The sequence below is a fragment of the Bactrocera neohumeralis genome, chromosome 3, assembly GCF_024586455.1.
Source record: "Bactrocera neohumeralis isolate Rockhampton chromosome 3, APGP_CSIRO_Bneo_wtdbg2-racon-allhic-juicebox.fasta_v2, whole genome shotgun sequence".
In the NCBI taxonomy this organism is placed as follows: Eukaryota; Metazoa; Arthropoda; class Insecta; order Diptera; family Tephritidae; genus Bactrocera; species Bactrocera neohumeralis.
Genome location: NC_065920.1, coordinates 23,667,936 through 23,684,533, shown reverse-complemented (window position 1 = coordinate 23,684,533; position 16,598 = coordinate 23,667,936). Strand labels below are relative to the sequence as shown.

General features: G+C 38.2%; 1 pseudogene; it reads left to right on the top strand.

Moving 5' to 3' along the window:
* Window positions 1-15,371, top strand: part of LOC126752943 (uncharacterized) — a 31,792-nt pseudogene extending 16,421 nt beyond the window's left edge.
* Window positions 15,372-16,598: the final 1,227 nt, after the last annotated feature.

Sequence of the window (16,598 nt, the reverse complement as noted above, 5' to 3'; positions counted from 1 at the left end):
TGGACCATAGATGCATGTAATATGAAATGCAATAGCTTTTGCCGAAGATGATTCTTACTTTTCACAAAGCTATCAACAACAGCATGCGACGAGCGCACTCAAAGGCTCATCGAAGATTCCACTCAAGCAACAGCCCAGTAGTGCATTGCAGAGCAACCGATATTGTTGGCAATTTGCATGTATATGTGTGTGCGAATGTGTGAACAATCTGCAGAAGCTTCATTAGCATGAATGCAAATACACTTGAGGACATTTCCATCGTCTAATGCTCATCATTGTCATCTTCATTTTCACGATTATCCTTATCAAGTTGACCATCATCGATGGCACTAACCGGCACACACACACACACGCACTCACATATACACATGCCTGTACTTGAAACTAACAGTAGCAGCAATAACAACAGCAGCTGTAGGCAACAAAGTGCAATAACAGTGACCGGTATTCTCTAGTGGTGCTTGTTGCCGTTCTGAGGCTGCAGAATTGACCGACCATATAGGCATAACTGTATATATTACACATTTGTGTGTCTTTGAGTATGTCGTTGTGTGGTGTAAGTGCTTTGCATGGTTGTTTAATAAAAGTGAGAATTGTCATTTGCAACGCTTTATTTGCACCTGCTGAAACAATAGTGAATGCGTCTCGATTAGAGCGGCCCTCAACTTAGTAATGACAGTCTCTCCGCCCAGGCGAACATCCACAATGCTGTTGTCACAACGCTCAGCCGCCTTGAGTGCGCTCAAAGTGCTTAATTGGTACCGTTGAAAGCCTAATTTATATGCTACAAGCAGTTGTGAAGTATTCTTGACGTCCATAATGGAGAATATGACCATTAGGCATTACTTATAGAAACAACCAGGGAGACGATCCGAAAAGTACTTAGAATTCTACTGTAATCATAGTAGAATATAACTTTGTATCATCAATTTGGGCCGTCTTACTGCACTTCGGTCTCAAATTGGTCCAAAAATTCGAGTGCAGTGACCGTTTTGTACATCTCACATGGAGTCGAAGTCGATTACACCTTACCAATACTAAAAAAAAAGGTCGGTCGTCACCTCTTCGGTGGATTGGAAGATCCCGGTTTCGACATTGGAAGGTCCTGGTTTGATCTCTGGTGTGTACTGGAGAATCCATGATTCGTCGAAGGTCACGTAACGCTACAGAAACTTCTTTGTATTGCGTTTCAATAGTGTAAATCCCCGTTGTGGAGCATCACGCTCACAAATATGGTCTGAGTAGTATGTTGCCTAGTACAAAAGGACTACTAATAGTAAATTTCCCTTGAGAAAGTAGAGCCAACAGGTGGCGGTTCAAATTTCCGAACGACGCACGAAATAGTTCCTCAACTTGACTGCTCGGTCACACCTTACCAATGCTAGAAAACGTTGGTCATCACCTTTTCGGTCGATTGGAAGGTCCCGGTTTCGACAATTTTTTTATCTCTGGTGTGTGCTGAGAAACTCATGATTGGTCGAAGGTCACGAAACGCTATAGAAACTTCTTCGGATAGCGTTTTAATAGCGCAAATCAACGTTGTCGAGTTTCGCGGTCAAAATTATTGTCCGACTAATTAGACGTCTAGTACTCATAGTAAATTTCTCTTGGTGTGGTTTTAACTATCGAACTGACCTCGTATTAACACACGAACCACTTTACCAATTTGATTCCTCGACTTACCTTCGCTGCAATTGTCTACTTCGCTGGTCACGGTATACGATTTTGTTGTCGACAACTTTCTCCGTGGGCCAGTTAGTTAAACCGTACACGGTGTTAGACGTGGCTCTATTGCGGTCTCCAACATGCACTTTTACAATATTTTTTGTAATATATGATTGCATATACTTTTCAATATTTTGAAATTTTTTTTGTGTTTTTAAATGATATAATTGTACTTGAAATTTAACTTCAAAAATCGCACATTTAAGCTGAGCACAGTCAAGGAATTTCGGCAATAAATGGCATATAATTGTCCAAATCGTACACTTCACAACACTTAAGAAAATTTGGCTTTATTTGCAAAATGTGCTTAATAACTAAGAATATTTTTTTATTAACTATACGCCTTTGACATGTTTAATAAAAAAATGAAAATTTGTTTTCGTAGAAAAAACTTCACAAAAACACATTTGCTTCAATGAGAATTTGATTGAAAATACATTTTCGGGAAGTGTTACTGTACGCAGAGGATTTAATGTGAACGAGAAGAAAGCTATAAACTTTAGTTTCATCCTCATTTCTGAACTTAACAGGCTACTTAGAGTTATGGTCTGGCCACATCGGAATCGTCGGAAACTATAAAGCCGAGACAACCTTACTCAAATTCCATCAGGATTAGATCTAGCGCTTTGAATGAGTTCAACAAGTACTTGTGGGCTTGCAAAAGCCTTCTGGCCTGGAGTGGAACGCAAAAGGTCCATTGAACTCCCAGCTGCCAGCAAGATTCACAGGGCCGCAATGATAGCTGTCCTAACTGGAAACTGTCCCATTGACATTCACGCACTGTGACTGAAAAGTTTAGAAGACGCAATTTGTCAATGGGGAAGATGAGGTGGCAACATCTTGATACTTTATGCTCCACTGTATAGCTTTCTACAAATGAAGGTTAAATGATTACCATACTTTTTATGAACCCCGCGAATTAGTTGGAATTAATAAAAGCCGCCTCAATACATTTGTTGCAGGCTCTAAGCATTCTATCGATATGCGACGTTTCATGGGAGTTCTAGACATCACAACAGACAGGCGTCTGAAGCTGTCCAAGGGATTATTCATGACTTATTTCCAATCTTCAGAACAGTGGTCGGCTGGCCAAACTATCAATACCAGCAACTGATCTAATAGTTTCTACACCCGCAGAAACTAGCTGCTTAGATGGCTCTAGTTAAGGATATTCCGACATTCGTGTGAATCTCCAACTTTGGTTTCTGGTATTACAATGTGGCTAAACCAACTTTGGATGGCTTCTTTGTTGCCTCATGCTTCATTGGCTTTGTAACGGACAAACTGCTTTGGAAGGGCGCAGGAAACTTGCTAAAGGATGGTTTACGGCTTTATATCTTACACACACCTCATTAGTTTTGTAACAGTGCAACTGCCTGGAAAAGACGCTGGGAACTTGCTAATGAATGGTTAGAAACTAAATTACGATTTAGAATCGTGCACCTGGAAACTTCGGTCCCTTTATTGGGAAAGTACCGCCGTCCAGCTGGGTTTTGTCCTCATAAGAGTAAAGACTGACATCACCGCCGTCCAAGAAATGCGATGAACGACGATGGAAATTTTAGTATGTTCTGCCCAATCCACAAAAAGGTAGACCCCACAATCTGCATCAACTACCTCGGGATCAGTCTCCTCAACTTAAAGCCCACCGTTAACAAACTACTTTCCAACAGTCCGAAGTAGCACCTGAGCATGAGTAGGCAATAAAGTACACTCTCGACGAGCAAAGACCAAACTCTACAAGTCACACATCATCTCAGTCCTGCTGTATGGTGCAGAGGCATAGACGATGACAACAATTTATGAGTCGGCGTTACGAGTTTTTGAAAGTGGTTCTGCGGCGAATACCGTAGTTCATAGAATGGTTAGTTGTGCAAGATATACGACTTCATTGATATAGTTCGTGAATTAGGGACATCGGCTAGATCATGTCATCCAAGTGGATGAAAACTCTTCAGTTCAGAGAGTATTCGAGAGAGTACCAGCCAGAGGAAGCTGAGGAAGAGGAAGTTTTGCACTCCGTTGAAAAGACCAGGTGGAGAAGGACCTGACTACATTTGGAATCTCTATTTGGTATCAAACAGCGAAATGGAAGAACGACTGGCGCGCTGTTGTTAACTCGGCTATAACCGCGTAAGCGATGTCTACGTCAATTAACAAGAAGAATAAGAAAGTATTGGGCATATTCCTCAAATCAACTAAATTTATTTGGATTTAATTTACTTAGATTCACTCTAATTTAATTAGCCTATACTTATTTTCACTCACATAGTGCCCTCTATTCGTTAAATGAACTCTTGGCAACGTGCCAATTGCAATTTGAATTTTTACCTGAAACAATTGTCTTCGCACTGCCAGAGTAAATTGCCGACTTTCTTACATTTTATTCTGTATTTTGTTTTCTAAATTTGCTTGCATGTCTTCCTTAAACTATTCCCGTCCCTATTCATTTCTCATCAGCAGCGCACATTTCCCTCAAATTGCATTTTCGATGTGTGACATTCTTGGCTTAAGTCGCCAGCAGTTGACTCGATTTAGGTAGTAATGATAGCGGTCTACTCATTGATTGCTTGCAATTTGTAAGACAAATGAGAGAGTTTTAGAAATATTGACTCTAAAGCGGAAATATTTTGTAATCATTGCGATAATATTATTTGTGGGAAAGTAAAATAAGAATTCGATACTTTTGCTACGCGCAACACTCTAAACATTTATACAGATCGCTCGAAAATGGACGATGGCTTTGGGACAGGAAACTGTTCAGAGTTAGGCATAAGGCAGCCTTTTAAGTTACCGGACCACTGCACAGTATATTTTAAGCTGAGGTCTGTGCTATTGCAAAAGCCACGGAACTGGCCTCTAATGCACCTGCATTCTGGAGTCAACATCTACGTAGGCAACCAAGCAGCAATCAATGCAGTAACCTCGTATCGCATATCGGTCAGAAGCGTCTTGGGAAGCAGGGCAACAGTAGAAAGTGTTGCCAGAAGGAAGTAAGTTCTCTTCTACTGGCTTCTCCTGAGAGCCATGCCACAAAGGTAGCAAGAGCAATAAAATAGTCGACGAAATTGCCAATAATGGTATACGACAACACCGAAAACGTGATCAACAACCTGTGCATTGTCTATACGACGATCAAGACAGAGCATGGTAAAAAAATCAAAACCTCAATGGAACGAAGTACACAAAATTCAAAAGTCATTGGCAAAACAGTAGATCGAAGTACAAGAGATGAAGGAACATAATCGGAATACTAACTTGTTACTGTCTGGTGGCGACACACGCCCACAAAATGGGGCTGAGCTGTAGGAAATGTCTAAAGTAAGGCACCAGGGAAACAATGGAGCATCTCTTGTGCACTTGTACCGCGTTCGAAAGACTACGCTGTAAGCAAGTGAGCTCCCTACGTATGATGATAGTGAGGCCGCAGAGTCTGTTAAAATTCGCGTCCAACGCAAGCATCCTAAAGGATGACTACTCCTCATAGACCTAGCAACAGAACTCCAAAAAAGGACAAAAACTATGCGTGGCTTATTGGCCTATCAGATTAACCTAACTAGGTTAAGGTAGTTAGTTATTCATGTACTCGAAATATTGATAAATATTGTCCAAAAAGCATTCTTGCGAAATAGTCTGAGTCATATCCTCATTGCAAAAGAACTTCTGTAAGTTGACTACTTCTAAAAACAGGTACAGAGTTTTCAGAACAGCTATTAGTTTAGACACATTCTCTTCTCACTTGAACAGATATTTGTCCTTTGTATTACCCAAACACTCCTTAAGGTAATGGTAATGGGGTTAATATCAATCCCAGCCACTTCGCTAGGTTCTCCAACATAGATCCAATATAGAAATAGCGGAGAGTACAAGATAGTTACACCTTGCCTTCCTCCATACAGCTTTGGAAAGAACGTCCAAAAAATATATATTTGCACCGCATGTGTACCTATTGGGCAGTGTCCAGTCAGAAGGCCTACAATAGCGTTGAGATTGACTTTGCTAAGTGCAAGTAGTTCAAAGAACCTCTTATGGTTCACTTTAGAGCAGAAGTATCTCTCATTCGCAAAAGTTCCTGTTGCTGACCAGCACCTGCCATGCTCATAGGTTCATTGGTTCTACGATAGAACACAAGATCTTACGATCTTAAGTAGAGTCAAAATTACCGCGATTTTTGTTTGTGTTTTTTTTTTTTTTTTTTGATTTCACATTGTCCACTGTTGTGTTAAGGTCGGGTCTGTACGCTGATTTGTGCCATATTTTTATTAATACCGACAAAATCAATAACAAAGATCCAAAGTAATATCCAATTTTCTTGAATTTTAACCCAGCCCAGTCATCTGATATTACCATCGAAGGTTGCTGTCTTGGATAAAGTTTATAAGAACTAATAAATTGCCAGTTCGGTATTAGGTTATGTCGTTGTTAACCAACCACATACTTATGCATCGAAGCAAGACGGATAGAGAAGATCTAAAATCCCATGATCTTGAATTTTAACCCAACTCAAGCATCTGACCTTGCGGTCGAAGGTTTTTGTCTTGCATAAATAAATGAACCCTTAATCCGACAATATATTTATGCATCGGCGAAGATGAGTTAAATCAAGAAAAATAAGACCAACACGAGCAGATTTATGAGTTCCAAGAAAGAACATAAGCACACTTTACAGAGCTTTCTTGCCAAGTTTTTACACCTAACGAAACTCTACCGGCTTTCATTTAGGTAATATCAACACACTTAGAGTGACTTGTAGAACTTCTATCACTATCTCTCTATCTCTATCTATATTATTTCGTATCCTACACCATTGTTATCAACTCTTTCATTACATGCTGACATTTATGAGCTCGCGATTTGTTTATTAACTTAATGAAATTAGCCAAGCAAAACTATTCGTGAGACAACAGAGAGCGCAAACACAAAAACAAAAGTCATTCAAGTTTTCATATTATTTATAAGCCGAGTCGGCGGATGTTGATGTACAGCGTTAATCCTGATTACCGACACTACCCACCCACGCAGCCTCCTCGTGCCACAGCATCCTGTCCATTATCTCTGCTACAGCTTAGTCATTGTTGAGCGTCATTTTCTCTGGCTCTCCTTCTCTTCTGCTCCTTCGAATTTTTTGCTTTTTGCGCATTCATCAGCGAAAAGCACCGGCGTTGGCTTTGCATTAGTGGAAATGCGCTAAGTTCTACTATTTGCTTTGCATCCATTCTTGTGCTGCCAACAATGACAATGTTGTTGTTAGTAATTATATGCTGCGTGAATGCTCTCATTGTAATCTTTAGTCATTCTACTAGTTGGTTGTTTGTATAATTCATTTGTCGACTTGAGTTTTGTTTTCTTGATGGGTTTTTCTCATTTCTAAGTTCCCGTACTTCCCGCCACAAATTGTAGTTTTACTTAATTCCATTCACAAGAAAGTTTGACAGCTTCACATGCACTCAAAAAGTGAGGTTACGTAGCTATAAATATACCTATGATAACATCATTTGGGCTTTTTATGTGATTTTCTTAACAAGTTTGATTGGAGAAACTTTTTTAAGCAGAGGATAACGTTTAAAACGATTTTAGTGCAGTGTTGAAGCTTGCGCTCCCGGTAGTGGTACAAGGGGCAACGAAAAAAGCTTAGGAAGCACCGAAGCTATAATACTCTGACAAATAAAAAAGTTATCAAACAAAATTTTGATCGTTCCGTTTATATGGCAACTATATGCTATTGTAGGCTGTTTATCGGTGGTTTCCACAAATGAGCACTTACAAAAATTCATGCCGTTGAACTTAAGCAGAAGCTCTAACCTAATTAAAAATATCTATAATATCACATTGGATTTATTGTCTTAGATCTAATTATATTTCCAAACATCTGGAAATAGTTCGATGTTCACATTAATTCGACAAAAGCGTGAATATGAAACATAAATATTTTTCTAAATTAATTAATAGTTTTTAGAGTTCTGGACGCTTTCAAATTTCCTTTTAAAGAGCAAATGCAGTAATATTAACATTAATCTCAAAAACTTTAAGCAATACATACCTATCAAAGTACTGTACTTACCAGTTTTCCAAATAATTAAACATACACCAAAGAAGAAACTCAGACAGACAACTCTTAAAGTTCTGATTTAAAAAAAATCTTACGAACATAGTTATGAAATGCGACTTAAATTAGTTCCTTAATCTACGAATTACGTAATCCAAAAATGTTGAAAATTCAGTTCTAGTATATGGAAATGTTTAAAGTGAAGGAATTTTCAAGCTTCCATTTTAGAAAATCCATCTTGGAGAAGTCATTCACTTGTGCCACCTCTCACACTAGTAGTCTTTCATACTATCAAGCAATATACTATGTGTATTAATATTGCTATAAATTGACTACCATGTATGTATAATCTAAAACTAAGCGAGATATACGATTATAAATATATAGATGAACAGGATGACGAGACGAGTTGAAGTTTGGGTGACTGTCCGTCCGTGCAAGCTGTAACTTAAGTCAAAATTGATGAATCTTCGTATGCGCATTCCTCGGCAAAAAAGTACGTAGATAGGCGCAATCAGACCACGCCACGCCCACACAACGCAATTAACTGAAAACCTAAAAAGGTCTTAGCCCTGTAAAATGGTTTTAGCCCTGTCATCTAATAGTTTAGTTTACATATCTGCTAAACCACTAAAGCTACAACAACCAAATTCGCCTAGCGCAAAAATTATAAGAACTCCTACCTGCTCACTTCGCATAAAACGGTACTGTCAAAAATTACTAAAAACGCGATAAATCAATAGCTAAATACGATTAAATTTTATCATCGAGATGGTACGATAAAGCTTTATAGTAGACGGTGTCAAAATTGGTCAATGGGCGTGGCACCGCCTACTTTTATGTGAAATCACATATCTCGGAACCCGCCCAACCGATTCCAACCAAATAAACGGTGCATGGCATTCTATGGATATTCCTAAGTATGTAATACTGTGAAAGAGAGTAAGATCAGAATACAGCCATGCCTACTTCCCAAATAACACAATTTTAAAATCCAAGCGCACTTTACTTTCTAGTATTCAAATTAAGAGTGAATTAATATATCAAGATAAAACTTGACTCGAATAGTACATTTGAGATGTGCCACTTTATTACTAAAAATTGCGTAAATCGAGCCGAAACTCTTCAAGAACCTAATGGATCCCAGTATCTATAGTTGACTTTTGACCGAAAATATCGTTTGATGTATGGGATATAAATTGAAATTCAGAGAGAACTCTTTCCTGACAGTAGTAACTCCGTGTATCAAAAATGGGTTAAATTGGGTTAATACTTCTCTTAGCCCCCTACACCACATAGAAGGATTTTCGAGCTTCCGGGTGACCTTATACCGCATAGATCGAACAATATTTGGGTTATCTTAATAAAATTGCGAGAGCGTGTTTTTCTAGTAACGGTGCATATTTGTGCTAAGAATGATTAAAATCGACTAAAAACTCGCCCTAGACCCCTTATAACTATCAAGCCTTATGTACTTGAAGGTACTTCGCTAGCTTTAATCCTGGCAGGTCGCAAGAGTATGAAATGTTCGGTTATACCCGAACTTAGCACTTTCTGACTTGTTTTAAATAACTTCATTTTTAGGACTGTATGACTATTGCATTCCATTAACTTCCATCATACATACATATGTACGTTTGTTGCATCGTAAACATGCCACGAAAGTGCTCTAACGATCCCGACAAATGCCATTTGCTAAGCCAATGATTTGGACCGAACTACAGGAACATGTTATGGTTATTTTTGTTTGTCTCAAACAAAAGGCATTACTACCAATTACAAACACTCGACACAGTAGGGTGAGTCAATGAGAAAAAACGAGTGATTTCTTTTCGCTTCGTACTCTGAAAAAATGGCTAATAGAAACCTCCAAGAAAGACTCTCCAAGTATGAGCTCTTAATTGTAATGGAAATGTATTCGGTCTAACGGCTTTCTAGTATTTTTCGTTTTATCATATAGAAAAATTTGTATATCGCTTCCAAGTACTCGATGAAATATTTCCAGCAAGCGAAAATTGATTTGATTTTAGGAAATTGAACCATTATGCTACTGTAGAAGATACACCTAGCGTTGGTGGATTTGTTCATCTGAAAAAGAAATTCCCCAAACTCAGCGCAACAAAAACCAAAATGGAAATTTTCGCAGTTCCACAAATATAGCAAATGATAAACAATAAGAGTTTTGAGAGAAAAACTGAATGATTAGAAAAAAATTATCTGGATTTCCTTTCGTCAAATTTGGGTGCTATGAGTGACGAACAAGGCGAGAAGTTCCTTCAGAACATTTCCTTAATGGAGAAGCGCTATCCAGGGAAATGGAGCGCAGGAAAACTAGCAAAACTAAGCAATAATTTTTCTAAATTTACATACTTATTTGTACTTTTACGAAAATATACTATATGAGCAAAAAATAGTAAGATTTTGTTCATAAATTTAAAATTCTTAATTTATTCTTAAAAATCTATATCGTCCCCTACAGAATAATCCTCCTTGGTCTCAATCACTTTTGCCAACGTTTTTTTTCCAATCCTCAAACGTGTTTAAGTCAATGCCAATGTCAAAGCCTTCAATGCGTATAGCGATACACGTTTAATATCTTCAGTTTCCCGGGAGCGGTTGTTTGAATTTGCTGAATACCAGAAGTTACGCGGAGCTACATCATATATATACTATATATAGGATATTGGTGGAAATTTTGGCGAAAAACTGACGAAGAACCAAAAACCACGAGTTATCGACCCGTAATTCCGGTCTCTTTTTACGAATAAGACTCAAATACTAGTTCCTTGGCTGGTGAGACGGAATTCAGAGTGCACCAAAGCTCAATAATCGAAGGAAACTGTCAACATAACCTTGATTTTTGATCTGCTTAGACATAGTTTTTTCGTCTTTGGCTCATCTTTGCCACGATATTCGGCCGATTGAGCGTCTGTTTCTGCGTCATAAGCATAGATTTAAGACTCATCGTCAATAATAGATAATACGTTTCATGACATCTTGGTAGTCGGAAAGCATTGTTTTACTGAAGTTAATGGACGCTGTTTTTGGAAAAAATTAAGTGATTTTTAAACCAATCCTGCTTTCACTTTTCGTAGTTCCAAATGATCTTTGAAAATGGTTTTCACTGATCATTCCGCTCTTCTAACGATGGCAGTAAGATCTCTGACTGTTATTTTTCGATACTTAAGCCAAACCAATTAACCAATTCCTCTTTTTTATTGACGTGTTGATCATCGGTTAATGTTGATGTTCGTCCTGGACGTGGTTCATCGTCAACGCGTTCTCGACCCTCATTGAGTATTTTGTATCAAACAAAACACTTGCTCGCGACTAAGAATTACTAGCAAAGGCCTTTCCCAACATTCTGAACGTTTCGCACCAGAAATTTGATTCCGCAAACAAATTTGAATGGAACGTCTTTGTTGAATAATTTCACTTATCGTAAAAATTGCCGAATACACTTTATATATACTTCAGAAAGACAAGCTTACACTAAACACTAAAGATTTTTTTGTGCTGAGACTTGGCAGAGATGTTACTGACAGTCATACCAACCCAGAAAAAAAATATTTCGGCTTGTGAGTTTTCACGCGCAATTTAAATTAAAAAGTCTTACTATTTTCTGCCCACAGTATGTTTTCATTTCACAAGAAAATTTGGCATGTCATTTTTTTCATTCACATATTTTTATTAAGTGACTGGTGCATATTCAGAATTCAATATCAGTTTTCATGTGCCTAAAAAAACTATAAAATTGTTTAGCTAATGTTATTATATGCAAACTACACTGCAAAAAATCGTACCAATTGCACTGATATAGCTCAAATTGCTATACTCACACTTAACAAATATTAGTTATTTGAAAGAAATTAATGAAATTGTTTAGTCACGTGCAACACTGCTGATTTAAGAAATATATTTCAAATATTTTACATACATAGAAGCAACATTCAACAAATAGCAAATAAACAACAAAAATTTTCCATATAAATATGTACTAAGTATATGTGTAGCAGAAAGAAATCAAAACCCACAAAAAACAACAAAGAAAGTACATATAGGTAAACCACACATAAATAACGTGTATTAGTGAAGGGTTGCATTGGCGCGCAAATTTGCACTGCGCAGCATGGCGAAATACACGTTGAGCTCAGACCATTTTGATTAGTTCGAGGCGGAATTGTAATGAAATAATAAACTGAAACACTTGAAAATCGGCAAGACAAACATTTGGAACGAACTTTAGAACTAGATACTCACATATGCTACAAAACTAGACAAGTTTACTAGTAAGAAATATATATATAATGTACGTGTATAAGCGATTTTTAATATTTGCAGTTCGCTTTTTGAGTTTTTTTTTTTTTGTTTCGAGGAACACCAAGCACAGTTAAGCCCACAATAAAGCGCTATCAAAGGTTTCTAATGCTTTATTTTCTGGATTTTCGGCACAAATTCACGCAGCTTTTAAAGCGATTAAACACGACTGCAAAACGCTGAAGACAATACGTTACGATAAGTGACGTAACAATAACTAAACGTAACGAACGAATGCAATACGTTATTGTATATATGTATATATAAGTATATAGATGTATATAGTATATAAGACGGCAGCGTTTTACTTTTGACAAAACTATAAAAAACGATTTCAATATTTTTTCTTGAAACGAAGACAATAACACTTTTCGAATTGGACAATTTCACAGCAGAAACAACGTTATGTATTACGTGATGCAGCACAAAACTAAGCGAACAAGTGGGATTATCGGTTGACGACGCACTAAACTGTAACCAAAACAGCAATGAAGAAAGTTTTTTTCAATTTTTTTTTTGTATTTTTGAAAGTACGTATATATGTATGCCGATGAGTTCGGATGCACAAGCAGTATCGAGAAACGCTTAGTTGAATAAAACAATATGTAAATGAGAACGTTATCAAGACAACGGACGCTGACAAACTGAACTGATCGAAGAGGATCGATTGGGTGGGATGCGTTCTACAATAAAACGAAAAAAACCTCAAAACACAACAACAACAGCACTAAATGTCACACAGTCAAATACATGCATAGACAGCGCTAAGAATTGAGAGGCGGTGCTGCTGTGGCAGTGTGTCCACCATCACATGGCTGGCATCTCTGAGTGATCTCTGCACGCAATTAGCGATAAGCGTTTGGCGATTATTACACTGTCATTGTACGTTTAAGGGAAACCTTTAAAGCAAAAAAAAGTGAGTGATATGATTTTTATGCTGCGATTTGCGTAATGCCCCAGAGGTCACAAGAACATGTGCTTAGAGTGCATGCAGATACATACATACATATACGTGTATACAATGTATACTATACATGTATATATATATATATATATATATATATGTATGTACATATGTATGTATGTATAAGTGCCCGCAAGACCTAAGAGAAATGAACTCTATTGTCTTATCAGTAAATTTTCGAGTCACTCAAATACGTTGAAATACAGTTATCAGCCTATTACTAAGAACACATTAACAAAGTGAGTTCTTAGCACAACCGAGCTGAAATAACTAAAAAAATACAAAAAAACAAGTAAGGAAGAGCTAAGTTCGGGTGTCACCGAACATTTTATACTCTCGCATGATAAAGTGATAATCGAGATTTCATTATCCGTCATTTACATATTTTTCAAATACCGTATTTGTGTAAAGTTTTATTCCGCTATCATCATTGGTTCCTAATGTATATGTATATTATACAGAGAAGGCATCAGTTGGAATTCGAAATAGCGTTATATTGGAAGAAGGCCTAGTTTTGAACCGATTTCACCCATATTTCGTACATGTCATCAAGGTGTTAAGAAAATATTATATACCGAATTTCATTGAAATCGGTCTAGTAGTTCCTGAGATATGGTTTTTGGTCCATAAGTGGGCGAGGCCACGTGTACCAAGTTTCATCATGATATCTCAATTTTTACTCAAGTTACAGCTTGCACGGACGGACGGACAGACAGACATCCGGATTTCGACTCTACTCGTCACCCTGATCACTTTGGTATACATAACCCTATATCTAACTCTTTTAGTTTTAGGACTTACAAACAACCGTTATGTGAACAAAACTATTATACTCTCCTTAGCAACTTTGTTGCGAGAGTATAAAAATACAAAAAAAGACAAGAAAAAATACCTTTTTCTTATATAATAAGTTATGAGAACTCTAAAGATAGTTCCAACTGTCAGTGCCTTCAAAATGCCTAACGCGGTGTCCAAATTGAACATAAGTACCGCACGATCAAGCGAGCATTGCACGCTAATGATCTTTTTGGCCGGGTATCGAAGAAAAAATCACACATAAACAGATTATCTAAACAGTTTGATATAAAATTTGGTCCAGGCGTCGAGACCGGACTTAGTTCAATCCTGAATCAACCTATAGAATAACGATCCTAAGCATACGGCAAGAATAGTAAAGTAATCCTTGATTTTAATAATTATAATTTAATAGCTAGATCACCCCCAAAAATCACCGGACATGATCCCCTTGGATTTTTTTAAACTGTACACTTTAGTTTTGAGTACTGAGTATATTTGGTGTTCTATGTGTTGTTTTTGTTTTTGTAGAGTTTTTTGAGATTGCTCTTAATTTATTGTAAGAACAATTGTTCAATTCACAACCTGTAGTAAAGCATCGTAAAATCGTAAAATTATAAATTTTTACACTTGTTTTTTTATAATTTTACGATTTTACGATGCTTTACGACAGGTTGTGAATTGCTCAAATATTTTATTATTTTTAAATGATAATTGATTTGAAAAATGGAAAATTTACCAGTAATGAAGCGAGGTACAAGGCGGCGTTCGGAATATGCAACCGTCTCCAAGACAAGTCTAACCGGAAAGAAGAAGAGTTGAAACGGCTGGGTTGGCCAGAAAGGAGGTGAAGTACGGCCGGGCACACTTCGTTACTCGTAACTGGTGTAATGCCTCGAATCCAATGTAGGCTAATCGCATTGAGGAGCATATCGCTGGAAAGAGGCAGCATTCGACGGAGAGCCAACCGGTGAGGGCGTCCTTTTTTTTAGGCCGTAGGGAGGGTTTAAAATGGCTTCGCACCGTATAGGGATCGTCATCCTACGTGATTGGTGTACCCTAATCACTCCCCCCTTCTAGCATGGATTTTTTCCGTACCCCGGAACCGCTTTCGCATTACTTCAGGGCAAGGTTTCCAAGATGGATCCATTACAGGTCTATTTCTACTCTCCCTGCCCACTATTTTATAGCCAGCATCAAGCTAATTGGCTCATCTTCTATTGGAAGTCCGCATCCATGTCTTTTTTTTTAGTGCGTAGAAGATGTTCCACGTACGAGGAAATTATTTCCCAGTTTTCGCTGCTAGCTATCGAAACACGCGGACGACAAACCGCCAAAAGAATCCAAGCCAGCAGCGGCAGCCAATGAGACTGCGAAATGGCATATGAACGTCGCGCTAATAGATCGCAGTAACCCGCTAGGACTAATGTCACAGAAGCGGTGAAAATAGTAGGAATGAAGTTAGCCCTCTTCTCGAGAAAGGACGCCAAACCAAGCCAAGAACCCATGCCGCCATTTTATTGATGGGGATGGCTTAGCAGTGTCAAAATCTTGAAATACAAAGTCGACCCGTCGCTAACATAGGTAAGGGAAGCGGTCAAAACGATTCCAATGCTATGGAAAGAAACGAAACAGAACGTGGCGAACCATTGCAATACTCCATCGGTGTCCAAAGCCCGCTTGGTGAACCCGGAGCAGATCTGCGGCTGCTACAACGACAGAATTCAGACGTGCCGACTAGCGACTGGAAGGTGTTAAGTGTGGCAAAATCGGTCAACGAAGATGGAGGCCAAAGCTACATACTCCAGATCAATAAGGCAGCAGGGGTTACTTTGTACGCGAGGTTTGGCACTCATAGATCGCATAGATGGAAGATGGCGTGGAACCAAAGAAACCGGTTCCTTCGCCTCAAGAAGCGGGAACCGGCGAACGACAACAAAAACACATTGGAGAAGGATGAAGTGGAATAGTCTCGGCATAAAAGAGATTATGGCGACTTTACTTGTCCTACAGTAGGTGGAAGTGGAGAAAGAGCCCAGTCAGCATTCTGATGGTCCAAAACCAAGAGCTGAGGGTACTCCAAGTGAACCTCCACAAAAGTAAGTTCGCCGCTGCCAAGCTTCCTCTCAACTTAGTTCGGCTACGACTTGACTTTAGTTAGAAACCATGGATTGCATCGCGTAACGTGGTCTAAGCTGCCGAGCTTCCTCTCAACTTAAGAAGTTCGGCTACGACTTGACTTTAGTTTAGGAAGCTAAAGTCGCAAAACTATACAACATACACCCCGTTATTAATAAGGCAACATCATAATAACGGAGATATTGTAGAAAAAAGTTTATATTCCCATATTGACTTCATCTTTTACGCGCGTCATTTAAGTGCCAATATTGGCTGATAATTTTAGATTTCTTTAAAACTTCTGAATAGTTGGCAAATATTTTTTCAAGCTGTGGCCCTAGCCCCACCAATCGGCGTCAAAATAAGATAGATTGATATTATTTTGTAAAGGCATCTATTAGGTCCCCTTTCAACAGGATATGTAGACATGTTCATCCGTTCATTGGGTATCAAAATAGTTCCTTGTTTTTACCTTTCCACAGGCTTAGATTCTGCAATTTTCCTTTCGCTCTTTTTCAAACTTATCTAAAACCAATAAAGTTGATTCTATTCTCTCACTTAAAATATGTGTGATCCTTCTACTTTCGCGATATATTGGCTCGAAGAATGATCAAAGCTGCCAATCACCAGCAC